The following is a 15207-nucleotide window of genomic DNA, read 5'->3' as shown; positions in this document are numbered from 1 at the left end:
GCCCTATCCACTTTAAGTCACGCCCCTCCGGACATCGCAACTTTCTAAAAATCCATTACTTCAGTCCCTTGCCAACTTAGCTTCTGCTCCTTAATCTAACTGTGGTAGAGAGGCACCACTCACCCCTTCAGACCCCTTTGCACCTGCTGCATTGGCGGAATGTCTGCATCTTATACAGAAAGCGAGGTCTATGTATTATCATGGCATTACAAATAGGCTGCTACCTGGCTATATACGCTACGCGCACACACTGCACCCACACTTCATGCATCACTCACATTCCTGACCCTTATGCACTATACTCAGTACTGCCCCTATATTTTACATATTTTACACATGTTATTCACCACTTGTACATTATTCCCAATTCATTTATTTTCATTTATGCACTATACTCAGTACCGCCCCCCATATTTCACACATATTATTACTACTTGCACATTATACACAATTCATTTATTTTTTACTACAAATCCCATGCACCACACGCCACTCCCCTCAAGGTTAGTGGGAGTGGCTATTATTTAACACACCTGAGCACTTTCCTTCAGCAGCATTTTTGACCTGTCTGCGTCCTGCTGAGATTATACCTGCCCAATTTGTGAGTATGGCCTTTTTTTGTGTTTTTAATCTTACTCTATGTCCCCCTTTTTTCTGTGGTGTAACCCTGTAGCATGCAGAAACAGGCCAAAGTGGATGGGGAGAAGATACAGAAGCCTATCAGGGATGAAGGGGAGAGCGGCAGCGGCTCAGTGCAGACACCAGCCTTTCTGGCATTTTGCCATAATTGTAATATGGGAATTCCAACCCTGGTGGAGAGCTTCGCTTGGAAGTACAGAGATTTCCCACACTCACCATACCACATGGCAGCCTGAGTATCCCGACCTCTATGTTGCAAGACTATTAAAGCCAAAGCCCTGGCTGCCTTTAACCTCCACCAGGGGAAGCTCAGGCGATGTTACCGCCGATATATGGCCAGTTACGTCACTGGGGTGACCCCAGGGATGTTCCAGTGATGTAAGTTATGTCACTGGAGCTTCCCTGGAGTAGCCCCAGTGACCAGTCCCAAATGGTGTAGCCCAATATATGACCAGTTATGTCAGTGGAGCTTCCCTGGGTAATGGTCTTGCGACACAGATGGGAGATAGTCGGGCCACTGTGCGGGGGCGAGTAAGTTGACCGTGCACTAGGCTGGGCGGGTGTGGGGTTCTCTGGCACAGATGTGGGGAGAGTTTTCAAGGGCTGCCACCTCGAGCAGCTAGAGGGGGGAACCTCTAGCAGCTAGAGCGGGGTTCGCACTGTAGGTTGGGGCATTTGGACATACTTGCACATCCAAATAGACCCACGGGCACCGCACCAGGCAAGGCTGTCTCAGGACAGAACGACAACACCACCACAGTAACATCCATAAACTAAAAGGATAGAACCATTTGAGGGAAGTGGCTCAGATGATGAATTGGACAGAACAGTGTGTGGAAGACATATAATGGCGCTGCACCTTGAATGTCTGGACTGATCACCTCAGCCACTTCTCAACAGTCTCAGGGATGTGGTTTCTCGTTCCTGAAATGTTCTCCCTGATAATACATCATTGGGGTCTACCGAAAATAGATCTGATGGCTATGAGAATTAACACAAAGGTGCAGAAGTTTTTCTCCCTGTTCACATAGAATGAACCTTTTACTCCAGATGTCTTCTTCATACAGTTATATATCAGACTGATGTATGTGTTTCCACCCATGCCGATGGTCTGCAAGGTCAATACCACCCTGATAGCAGTTGTCCCTAAATGGCCAAGAGGGCATGGTTCGCTTTGATGGCACATGCTGATGGCTTACTGTCAGGCCGGATCTAATCTCCCACGGAAATCAGTTGTCGCTGTATGAAAACCTTCAATCTGACAATATGAAGGTTAATGTGCCTGTATTGAAAAAGATAGGTCTTCCAGATGTTGTGGTTTCCCCTTCGTGCCGTCCTGATGCTCTGGAACCAATAGAACATATGCTAGTGTCATAGTCACTTTTAAAAGTTGGTTCCTGACAGAAAAGTTGACCCCAGCAAGACCGTCACTATTTAACATCCTTCAATTTATCCAGGGCAAGGTATAAAGAGGTGTCATGCCAAATAAAAAACGGATTCAGAAATTATCTATCTCGGCTTTGACAAGGTTCTCCTAGGCCAGAAAACCTCTTGTTGAGCTGTTTATGATTGCAGTTCAGAAGATGGGACCTAGGCAGTTAAATCCCATCTCAACTTAGGATCTTCCAATTGTGCTTCCAAACCTGTGTGATCTACCATTTGAACCTCTACGTTATGCAGATTTAGGATCCTTATCGTTCAAGGTGGCTTCCCTAATCTCTGTAACCTCGGCAAAAAAATAAAGAAATATCCATACTTTCCATTTAAGTAAATAAAGCTACAAAAACTGCCAAACTTTAGCTATCATTCAAACATTTGATATACAGTGAAGGAAATAAGTATTTTATCCCTTGCTGATTTTGTAAGTTTGCCCACTGTCAAAGACATGAACAGTCTAGAATTTTTAGGCTAGGTTAATTTTACCAGTGAGAGATAGATTATATAAAAAAAAAACAGAAAATCACATAGTCAAAATTATATATATTTATTTGCATTGTGCACAGAGAAATGAGTATTTGATCCCCTACCAACCATTAAGAGTTCAGCCTCCTCCAGACCAATTACACGCTCCAAATCAACTTGGTGCCTGCATTAAAGACAGCTGTCTTAAATGGTCACCTGTATAAAAGACTCCTGTCCACAGACTCAATTAATCAGTCTGACTCTAACCTCTACAACATGGGCAAGACCAAAGAGCTTTCTAAGGATGTCAGGGACAAGATCATAGACCTACACAAGGCTGGAATGGGCTACAACACCATAAGTTAGACGCTGGGTGAGAAGGAGACAACTGTTGGTGCAATAGTAAGAAAATGGAAGACATACAAAATGACTGTCAATCGACATCGATCTGGGGCTCCATGCAAAATCTCACCTCGTGGGGTATCCTTGATCCTGAGGAAGGTGAGAGCTGAGCCGAAAACTACACGGGGGGAACTTGTTATTGATCTCAAGGCAGCTGGGACCACAGTCACCAAGAAAACCATGGGTAACACATTATGCCGTAATGGATTAAAATCCTGCAGTGCTCGCAAGGTCCCCCTGCTCAAGAAGGCACATGTACAGGCCCGTCTGAAGTTTGCAAATGAACATCTGGATGATTCTGAGAGTGATTAGGAGAAGGTGCTGTGGTCAGATGAGACTAAAATTGAGCTCTTTGGCATTAACTCAACTCCCCGTGTTTGGAGGAAGAGAAATGCTGCCTATGACCCAAAGAACACCGACCCCACTGTCAAGCATGGAGGTGGAAACATTATGATTTGGTTGTGTTTCTCTGCTAAGGGCACAGGACTACTTCACCGCATCAATGGGAGAATGGATGGAGCCATGTACCGTCAAATCCTGAGTGACAACCTCCTTCCCTCCACCAGGACATTAAAAATGGCTCGTGGCTGGGTCTTCCAGCACGACAATGACCCAAAACATACAGCCAAGGCAACAAAGGAGTGGCTCAAAAAGAAGCACATTAAGGTCATGGAGTGGCCTAGCCAGTCTCCAGACCTTAATCCCATCGAAAACTTATGGAGGGTGTAAAGGATCTGCCAGGCACAGCTTCGGGGTTAACTTCCATAGGTAATCAGTCTTCACCTGAGTCTATGTCTCTGAGACTGACTCCAGCTTCCACCACTCAGGATGGCAGGCTTAGGAGTGGAAGAGCCTATCGCAGCCTGGCCAGACTCAGCTAGCTCCCGCCCTCTGTCTATTTATACCTGCCTTTCCTGTTCCTCCTTGCTTGTGATTCTTCCCGTGTGGTTTCCTGGCCCAGCTACAGCTTCTGACTATTTGATCCTGCTCCATACTGAGCCTGGCTTACTGACTACTCTCCTGCTCTGCGTTTGGTACCTCGTACACTCCTGGTTTGACTCGGCTCGTTCACCACTCTTGTTGCTCATGGTGTTGCCGTGGGCAACTGCCCCTTTTCCCTTAGCTTTGTTACCCTTGTCTGTTTGTCTCGTTCACTTACTGAGCGTAGGGACCGCCGCCCAGTTGTACCCCGTCGCCTAGGTCGGGCCATTGCAAGTAGGCAGGGACAGAGTGGCGGGTAGATTAGGGCTCACTTGTCCGTTTCCCTACCCCCATCATTACATAGGGAGCTGAAGATCCGAGTTGCCAAGCGACAGCCTCGAAATCTTAATGATTTACAGATGATCTGCAAAGAGGAGTGGGCCAAAATTCCATCTAACATGTGTGCAAACCTCATCATCAACTACAAAAAACGTCTGACTGCTGTGCTTGCCAACAAGGGTTTTGCCACCAAGTATTAAGTCTTGTTTGCCAAAGGGATCAAATACTTATTTCTCTGTGCACAATGAAAATAAATATATAAAATTTTGACAATGTGATTTTCAGTTTTTTTTTAAATATAATCTATCTCTCACTGGTAAAATTAACCTAGCCTAAAATTTCTAGACTGCTCATGTCTTTGACAGTGGGCAAACTTACAAAATCAGCAAGGGATCAAATACTTATTTCCTTCACTGTACTTATATGTTGCTAATTTTGCATTATAGAGTATTGTATTAGAGAATGAACAGCTGAGGCTTTTGTTCAATGTGTATACTGGGACTGTATTTCTATGGAATAGCATATAGGATTGGTACTGGGACCTGTCACTCCCTTCCTTAATCCAGGGCGGGCGTTACCCCTAGCCCAGTTAGCTGAGGTGAAGCTACAGGGCTCATTATTGAGCCATAAAAGCTCTGCAGTTAGTGCAAAGAGGGTCAGAGCCGGGGAATCCAACCAAAGATAGTGTGGAAAGCTTAATCCAAGGAACTCTGCACTCCTGGTTTATTATAAGTGAGGAAACTTGCTGTTTAGTTAGTGCCCAAACGGTCCTGGTGTTTGTTTTGTTAGTATGCTGCATAAGTACTTTGTGTAGCGTCCATGGCCGCGGGCCGTCGGGTTCATTCACCTCCTGACGCCCGCAGCCATGGATCTGTGAGCGCTGGTCCCCGTCTCCCTCCTAGGAAACGCCAGCGCTCACTTCCGCTACGTTCGGCTGTGTCCCGTAGGGTGCGCGCGCACGCTCGCGCCCGGCCTTAAAGGGCCAGTGCGCGCAATAAGGAAATCGTCATCATCAACTTCCACGATTTTCTGGTCTATAGTAAGGCCCCTGGCCTTCTAATCCTTGCCTGAGCGTTGTTAGTTTTCCCAGTCTGTCTTGCAAATTGTTCCTTAGTGTTTCCCGTTCCTGTTGTTACCCGTGCCCTGTTCCCCGTACCTGTTTCCCGTGCTTTGCCTTAGTATCAAGTCGTGCCACGTCCTGTGTCATCTGCCACGTCCAGAGGAATTTGCCATGTCCTGTGTCATCTGCCACTTCCAGAGGAATCTGCCACGTCCTGTGTCATCTGCCACATCCATAGGAATCTGCCACGTCCTGTGTCATCAGCCACGTCCGGAGGAATCTGCCACGTCCTGTGTCATCCGCCACGTCTGGCGCAACTTGCGGCTCCTGTGTCATCCGCCACGTTTGGCGCCATCCGCTGCACCCATCTCATCTGTGCCAGAGCTGCGGCCACCATCCAGACTATTCAGGTACCCTTGTGCGGGACATTGTATTTCTGGGGTTTCCTGTGGTTTGGCCAGCTGCCTTCCCGCTACGGCGGTATGGCCTAGTGGGTCCACTAACCCGCTTCGTGACAGTACGCTCAGGCCATGGACCCCGCTGGTCAACCTGAGACTTTGACGACACAAGCCATGCTGGCTGAGATGGAGGATCTCCAGTCACGACAAGACCAGCTCCTCCTGTCGGTGAACGCCATAGCCCATCGGTTGCTCGCTCCAACCACAGTCGTCACCACACCCATTCCTGTGGTTCCGCCTGCTACACTTCCTGTCTGTACCGGTACCAACCCCCTGTGTTTCTTGCCGCTACCTCCACGCTATGACGGAGATCCGAGGTACTGCAGGGGATTTTTGAATCAGTGCCTGATCCATTTCAGACTACATGCCAGGTCCTTCTGTTCAGAAGACGTCAGGATCGCCTTCATCATCTCTCTCCTTACTTGCAAAGCCCTGGCATGGGCCAATCCTCTGTGGGAACATCAGGGACCAGAGACCCGGGACTTGCAATGCTTCTTACGGACCTGACGCTCGATCTTTGAGGAACCTGGAAGAGTTTCTTCGGCTGCTACATCTTTGCTAACCCTACACCAGGGAGACCTCTCCGTGAGCGAGTATGCCATCCAGTTCCGTATCCTGGCTGCTGAATTGACCTGGAACAACGAGGCTTTGGTGGCTACATTCTGGCAGGAACTGTCTTCAGGGATCAAGGACGAGCTGGCTGCTCGTGATCTGCCATCCACCCTGGACGATCTTATCCTACTCGCCTCCCATGTCGACATGAGGATCCGGGAACGTTCCCAAGAGGTTCTCCGGGGGAGAGAACTCCTCAGGCTGGATTCTGCTGTCCCGCAATCCCCCTCAGTCATCCCACCAGTGGATCCGATGCAGGGCAATTATGTCTAATTGTCCACCCAGGAGAAACAACACAGACGCACTTCTGGACTTTGTCTGTATTGCGGCCATGGAGGCCATATTGTGCATCTGTGTCCCCAGAGGCCTGAGAGAGCCCATTGCCTAGGATTGGTTGGAGAGGCGACCCTAGGTGGAACGGAGACTAACAGAGCATTCGCTTCCAAATTGACTATTCCTGTGACCCTGGTATCCGGCGAGAGGACGCATCAAGTTTTTGCCTTTCTTGACTCTGGCTCTGCTGCAAATTCATCCAGAAAGAGCTGGTGGATCATCTTCAGTTGCCCACAGTTCACCTGGAGACATCTTTGGCTGTTGCCTCAGTTAATGGACTGCCTCATCATCTCTAAAACCAAGCCGTTGAAGCTCCAGGTTGGAGTACATCATTCTGAATATATTTCTTTCCTTGTTTTGCCCAAGGCCATCAATCCTGTTCTGCTGGGCCTGCCTTGGCTTCAACTACATGCCCCAGTCCTGGACTGGAATTCTGGAGAGGTTCTGCAATGGGGCTCCAAGTGCCATGGTCGTTGTCTGTTGCAGATCCATCCTGTCAAGCCTCCTCTGCCTCAGTCGTTGGCGGGATTGCCTTCCCAATTTGCTCAGTATGCAGATGTTTTCAGCAAAAGGGAGGCTGAGACGCTGCCTACACATCGGACTTATGACTGCCCCATTGAACTGGTTCCTAATGCCTCTCTACCCCGTGGACGGGTATATCCTCTCTCCTTGCCAAAGTCTCTGTCCATGTCGGCCTATATCAAGGAGAATCTGGAGAGGGGTTTTATACGAAAATCTTCCTCCCCGGCCGGGGCTGGATTCTTCTTTGTTAAAAAGAAGGATGGATCCCTTCGTACCTGCATTGACTACAGGGGCCTCAACCTGATCACAGTCAAAAACAAATACCCGCTGCCTCTCATCTCTGAGCTGTTTGATCGCATACGAGGTGCCAACATTTTTTCTAATCTAGACCTGCGTGGGGCTTACAATCTAGTCCGGATTCGCCGGGGTGATGAATGGAAGACAGCATTTAACACCCGGGACGGGCACTACGAATACCTGGTGATGCCCTTCGGACTGTGTAACGCTCCCGCAGTGTTTCAGGAGTTCGTTAACGATATCTTCCGGGATCTACTCTATGTCTGTGTTGTTGTGTATCTCGATGATATTTTGATTTTCTCCCCAGATCCGACGACTCATCGGAGGCATGTCCGTCAGGTTCTACTACGATTGAGGGAGAATCATTTATACGCCAAGTTGGAGAAGTGCGTCTTTCAGAAGAACTTTCTGCCCTTCCTGGGCTACATCATCTTGGATCAAGGCCTCAAAATGGATCCTGAGAAAGTGAAGGCTGTCCTGGAGTGGCCACGTCCCCAAGGCTTAAGGGCCATACAGCGGTTACTGGGATTCGCCAATTTCTACTGGCAGTTTATTCCTAACTTCTCTTCTCTGACGGCTCCCTCACTCACCTCCCGACGCCCGCAGCCATGGATATGTGAGCGCTGGTCCCCGTCTCCCTCCTAGGAGACGCCAGCGCTCACTTCCGCTCCGTTCGGCTGTGTCCCGTAGGGTGCGCGCGCACGCTCGCGCCCGGCCTTAAAGGGCGAGTCCGCGCAATAAGGAAATCATCATCATCATCAACTGCCACAATTTCCTGGTCTATAAGAAGGCCCCTGGCCTTCTAATCCTTGACTGAGCGTTGTTAGTTTTCCCAGTCTGTCTTGTAAATGGTCCCTTAGTATTTCCCGTTCCTGTTGTTACCCGTGCCCTGTTCCCCGTACCTGTTTCCCGTGCTTTGCCTTAGTATCAAGTCGTGCCACGTCCTGTGTCATCTGCCACGTCCAGAGGAATTTGCCATGTCCTGTGTCATCTGCCACTTCCAGAGGAATCTGCCACGTCCTGTGTCATCTGCCACATCCATAGGAATCTGCCACGTCCTGTGTCATCAGCCACGTCCGGAGGAATCTGCCACGACCTGTGTCATCCGCCACGTCTGGCGCAACTTGCGGCTCCTGTGTCATCCGCCACGTTTGGCGCCATCCGCTGCACCCATCTCATCTGTGCCAGAGCTGCGGCCACCATCCAGACTATTCAGGTACCCTTGTGCGGGACATTGTATTTCTGGGGTTTCCTGTGGTTTGGCCAGCTGCCTTCCCGCTACGGCGGTATGGCCTAGTGGGTCCACTAACCCGCTTCGTGACAGTACGCTCAGGCCATGGACCCCGCTGGTCAACCTGAGACTTTGACGACACAAGCCATGCTGGCTGAGATGGAGGATCTCCAGTCACGACAAGACCAGCTCCTCCTGTCGGTGAACGCCATAGCCCATCGGTTGCTCGCTCCAACCACAGTCGTCACCACACCCATTCCTGTGGTTCCGCCTGCTACACTTCCTGTCTGTACCGGTACCAACCCCCTGTGTTTCTTGCCGCTACCTCCACGCTATGACGGAGATCCGAGGTACTGCAGGGGATTTTTGAATCAGTGCCTGATCCATTTCAGACTACATGCCAGGTCCTTCTGTTCAGAAGACGTCAGGATCGCCTTCATCATCTCTCTCCTTACTTGCAAAGCCCTGGCATGGGCCAATCCTCTGTGGGAACATCAGGGACCAGAGACCCGGGACTTGCAATGCTTCTTACGGACCTGACGCTCGATCTTTGAGGAACCTGGAAGAGTTTCTTCGGCTGCTACATCTTTGCTAACCCTACACCAGGGAGACCTCTCCGTGAGCGAGTATGCCATCCAGTTCCGTATCCTGGCTGCTGAATTGACCTGGAACAACGAGGCTTTGGTGGCTACATTCTGGCAGGAACTGTCTTCAGGGATCAAGGACGAGCTGGCTGCTCGTGATCTGCCATCCACCCTGGACGATCTTATCCTACTCGCCTCCCATGTCGACATGAGGATCCGGGAACGTTCCCAAGAGGTTCTCCGGGGGAGAGAACTCCTCAGGCTGGATTCTGCTGTCCCGCAATCCCCCTCAGTCATCCCACCAGTGGATCCGATGCAGGGCAATTATGTCTAATTGTCCACCCAGGAGAAACAACACAGACGCACTTCTGGACTTTGTCTGTATTGCGGCCATGGAGGCCATATTGTGCATCTGTGTCCCCAGAGGCCTGAGAGAGCCCATTGCCTAGGATTGGTTGGAGAGGCGACCCTAGGTGGAACGGAGACTAACAGAGCATTCGCTTCCAAATTGACTATTCCTGTGACCCTGGTATCCGGCGAGAGGACGCATCAAGTTTTTGCCTTTCTTGACTCTGGCTCTGCTGCAAATTCATCCAGAAAGAGCTGGTGGATCATCTTCAGTTGCCCACAGTTCACCTGGAGACATCTTTGGCTGTTGCCTCAGTTAATGGACTGCCTCATCATCTCTAAAACCAAGCCGTTGAAGCTCCAGGTTGGAGTACATCATTCTGAATATATTTCTTTCCTTGTTTTGCCCAAGGCCATCAATCCTGTTCTGCTGGGCCTGCCTTGGCTTCAACTACATGCCCCAGTCCTGGACTGGAATTCTGGAGAGGTTCTGCAATGGGGCTCCAAGTGCCATGGTCGTTGTCTGTTGCAGATCCATCCTGTCAAGCCTCCTCTGCCTCAGTCGTTGGCGGGATTGCCTTCCCAATTTGCTCAGTATGCAGATGTTTTCAGCAAAAGGGAGGCTGAGACGCTGCCTACACATCGGACTTATGACTGCCCCATTGAACTGGTTCCTAATGCCTCTCTACCCCGTGGACGGGTATATCCTCTCTCCTTGCCAAAGTCTCTGTCCATGTCGGCCTATATCAAGGAGAATCTGGAGAGGGGTTTTATACGAAAATCTTCCTCCCCGGCCGGGGCTGGATTCTTCTTTGTTAAAAAGAAGGATGGATCCCTTCGTACCTGCATTGACTACAGGGGCCTCAACCTGATCACAGTCAAAAACAAATACCCGCTGCCTCTCATCTCTGAGCTGTTTGATCGCATACGAGGTGCCAACATTTTTTCTAATCTAGACCTGCGTGGGGCTTACAATCTAGTCCGGATTCGCCGGGGTGATGAATGGAAGACAGCATTTAACACCCGGGACGGGCACTACGAATACCTGGTGATGCCCTTCGGACTGTGTAACGCTCCCGCAGTGTTTCAGGAGTTCGTTAACGATATCTTCCGGGATCTACTCTATGTCTGTGTTGTTGTGTATCTCGATGATATTTTGATTTTCTCCCCAGATCCGACGACTCATCGGAGGCATGTCCGTCAGGTTCTACTACGATTGAGGGAGAATCATTTATACGCCAAGTTGGAGAAGTGCGTCTTTCAGAAGAACTTTCTGCCCTTCCTGGGCTACATCATCTTGGATCAAGGCCTCAAAATGGATCCTGAGAAAGTGAAGGCTGTCCTGGAGTGGCCACGTCCCCAAGGCTTAAGGGCCATACAGCGGTTACTGGGATTCGCCAATTTCTACTGGCAGTTTATTCCTAACTTCTCTTCTCTGACGGCTCCCTCACTCACCTCCCGACGCCCGCAGCCATGGATATGTGAGCGCTGGTCCCCGTCTCCCTCCTAGGAGACGCCAGCGCTCACTTCCGCTCCGTTCGGCTGTGTCCCGTAGGGTGCGCGCGCACGCTCGCGCCCGGCCTTAAAGGGCGAGTCCGCGCAATAAGGAAATCATCATCATCATCAACTGCCACAATTTCCTGGTCTATAAGAAGGCCCCTGGCCTTCTAATCCTTGACTGAGCGTTGTTAGTTTTCCCAGTCTGTCTTGTAAATGGTCCCTTAGTATTTCCCGTTCCTGTTGTTACCCGTGCCTTGTTCCCCGTTCCTGTATCCCGTGCTTTGCCTTAGTATCAAGTCGTGCCACGTCCTGTGTCATCTGCCACGTCCAGAGTAATCTGCCACATCCTGTGTCATCGGCCACGTCCGGAGGAATCCGCCACGTCCTGTGTCATCTGCCACTTTCGAAGCAATCCGCCACGTCTGGCGCAACTTGCGGCTCCTGTGTCATCCGCCACGTTTGGCGCCATCTGTGCCAGAGCTGCGTCCACCATCCGGACTATTCAGGTACCCTTGTGCGGGACATTGTATTTCTGGGGTTTCCTGTGGTTTGGCCAGCTGCCTTCCCGCTACGGCGGTACGGCCTAGCGGGTCCACTAACCCGCTTTGTGACACTTTGTTTGTTTTTGGGCTGCAATAAAGCCAAGCGTGGACTTGAAACTTAAACGGTACCGACATTTTAATTGCCAACCACAACTCCCTATACGCACAGATCCGACAATTGATGTTTCGGTGGCAATGATTACTAGGGGCAACAGTTATTTTTACCTCACGGTGAACACCATACATTTTTTTAGAAAAAACAATGACCACATTTCTTTTTTTGGTCATCTTATCTCAAAAAAAAATGTAATAAAAAGTAATCAAAAAGTACCAATAGAAACTACAGTTTGTCACGCAAAAAACAAGCCCTCCCACAGCGATATCAACTGAAAAATAAAAAAGTTATGACTGTCAGAATATGGCGACAGTAAAACATTATTTTTTTTAGAAAAGAGTATTTTTATTGTGGAAAAGTGCTAAACGTAAAAAAAACTATATAAATTTGGTGTCGCTGTAATCTTACCGACCCATAGAATAAAGTTAACATATTTATACTACACGGTGAACACTGTAAAAAAGAAGAAAGGAAACAGTGCTAGAATTGCTGTTTTTTGTTTCCTCATCTCCCAAAAAATGGAATAAAGGCTTGATTTACACGAGCGTGTGCGTTTCGCGCATGCAAAAAACGCAGCGTTATGCGTGCGCAAAATGCACTTAACAGCTGCGTGTGTCATCAGTGTATGATGCGCGGCTGCGTGATTTTCGCGCAGCCACCATCATTATGACACTCCGTTTGGATGTTTGTAAACAGAAAAGCACGTGGTGCGTGGTGCGTGCGTTTGCTGGTGCGTGCGTTTGCTGGTGAGTTTGACAGCTAGCATGCGACCTGCGTGGTTTTCACGCACCCATTGACTTTAATGGTTGCGTGATGCGCGAAAAACGCTGAAATATAGAACATGTCGTGAGTTTTACGCAGCGCACTCACGCTGCGCATAACTCATGGACTGTCTGCACTGCCCCATAGAGTAATATAGGTTCGTACGACACGCGTGAAAAACACGCGCGTCGCACGCGCGTATATTACGCTCGTGCAAATTATGCCAAATAGTGATAAAAATACGCATGTACACCAAAATGGAACCAATTAAAATTACAGCTCGTTCCACAAAAAAAAGCCATCACACAGCTCCGTCAACGGAAAAATAACACGCTATGACTCTTAGAACACAATGATGCAAAATCATGCTAAATGACGGCCCAGACTAAATTTTTAGGTTCAGTAGTTTTACACTAAAAACCCCACATCATCATTTGCTAGACCCCACAGGTGGACGCCGTAGATTCAGCGGAGATGAGGAAACTGTAGGGCCTTGTGCTGCTTATAGGGCTAGTGAAGAAGTCAAAGATTAGGCAATACTGGAGCGCAGATATTTTGTATAATACCCCAAAAAACCCGGCCTGCGCATAAAGGATTGGTTCGAAGCGTACCACACCAATCCATGGATTATTAATTTTAGCATTCATTAACCCCATTATTACATCATCCTATTATGCCCTGATGTACTCCGCCCAGCTTACATATACCCTGATGTACTCCACACAGCTTACATATACCCTGATGTACTCCGCCCAGCTTCCATATACCCTGATGTACTCCACACAGCTTAGGGTATGTTCACACGGCGGGGGTCCGTAACGGCTGAAATTACGGGGATGTTTCAGCCTGAAAACATCCCCGTAATTTCAGCCGTACCGGCATGTGCAGGCGCTTGAACGCCGCGTCAATTACGGCCGTAATTAGCGCTGCTATTCATTGGAGTCAATGAATAGCGGCTCCAATTACGGCCAAAGAAGTGACAGGTCACTTCTTCTACGCGGGCGTCTATTTACGCGCCGTCATTTGACAGCGGCGCGTAAATATACGCCTCGTGTGAACAGACAAACGTCTGCCCATTGCTTTCAATGGGCAGATGTTTGTCAGCGCTATTGAGGCGCTATTTTCGGGCGTAATTCGGGGCAAAAACGCCCGATTTACGTCCGTAAATAGGCCGTGTGAACATACCCTTACATATACCCTGCTGTACTCCGCCCAGCTTACATATGCCCCCACATTATAAGCTGAAATACCAGTAAAACCCCAAACAGAACTACTACCTAGCAAAATCTGTGCTCCACCAGCAAAATGGCGGTGCTTCTGAGCCTGGCAAGGTGCCCAAAAATCAATTTATGACCACATATGGAGTATTACTGCACTCTAGAGAACCTGCTTAACAATTTATGGGGTGTGTCTCCAGTGGTACAAGCTGGACACAACACATTGGGCACTGAAATGGCATATCTGTGGAAAATCGTAATTCTCAATCTGCAACATCTATTGTGTACAAATTTTTGCAAAATCTGGGGTCAAAATGCTCTCTACACTTCTAGATGAATCCCTTGAGTCATGTAGTTTTCAAAATGGGGTAATTTATTGGGGTTTTCCACTGCACTGGTACCTTAGCTCAATGCAACATGGTGTCAGAAAACGAATCTTGTAAAATCTCCACTCCAAAAACCAAATGGAGCTCCTTCCCGTTAGAGCCTTGCTGTGTGTCCAGATAGCAGGTTAGGAGCACATATGGTGTATTGCCTTACTCTGGAGAAATTGCATGACAAATTTTGGGGTGTCTTTTCTCCTGTTTTCCTTGTAAAAATGAAAAATGTTGAGCTAAAACGACATATTATTAGAAAAAATGTTGATTTAAATTTTCATAGCCCAATTCTAATAAAATCTATAAAACACCTGTGGGTTCAAAATATTCACTACAACCCTAATTGAATTCCTCGACGAGTAAAGTCTCGAAAATGGGGGTCACATCTGGGGAATTTCTACTGTACTGGTATCTCTCGAAGCTTCGCCCATGCGACATAGCGCCTAGAAACCAATTCAGCAAAATCTGTGCTCCAAATGCCAAATCGTGCTACTTCCCTTCTGAGTTCTGGCGTGCACCCAAAGAGCAGTTTATTACCACATATGAGGTATTTGCCTACTCTGAAGAAGTTGCTTTACAAATGTTGGGGTCTTAGTGAGAAAAAAAATGAAAATTTTTCATTTTCACTGCCCAATTCTAATAAAATCTATGGAACACCTGTGCGGTCAAAATGCTCACTACACCCCTAGATTAATTGCTTGTGGGGTGTAGTTTCCAATATGGTGTCTTTTTTAAAGGTGTTTCCTTTGTTTTGGCACCACAAGACCTCTTCGAACCTGACATGGTGCCTAAAATATAATCTCATAAAAAGAAGGACCCAAAATGCACTAGGTGCTCCTTTATTCCTGAGGCCTGTGTTTCAGTCGAGTAGCACACTAGGGCCACATGTGGGATATTTCTAAAAACGTCAGGATCCGGGCAATAAGCATTTCTATGGTCAAATTTCTGTGTTACAGAAAAAAAATATTCAAATTGAATTTCCGCGAAAAAAAAATAAAAAATTTGTAAATTTCACCTCCAATTTTCTTTAAATTCCTGTGAAACGC

At 48.3% G+C, this 15207-nt stretch overlaps 1 protein-coding gene across 1 annotated transcript in view; it reads right to left on the bottom strand.

Annotated features, from left to right (window-relative positions):
- The window catches only part of LOC142760542 (protein unc-93 homolog A-like), a 162462-nt gene that overhangs the window by 102958 nt on the left and 44297 nt on the right, over nt 1–15207 (bottom strand). The window lies entirely within an intron of this gene.

The sequence above is a fragment of the Rhinoderma darwinii genome, chromosome 4 (genome assembly GCF_050947455.1).
Source record: "Rhinoderma darwinii isolate aRhiDar2 chromosome 4, aRhiDar2.hap1, whole genome shotgun sequence".
NCBI classification, from domain to species: domain Eukaryota; kingdom Metazoa; phylum Chordata; class Amphibia; order Anura; family Rhinodermatidae; genus Rhinoderma; species Rhinoderma darwinii.
Note: the sequence above shows the minus strand (reverse complement) of the source record. Positions and strands in the feature narration are given on the sequence as shown.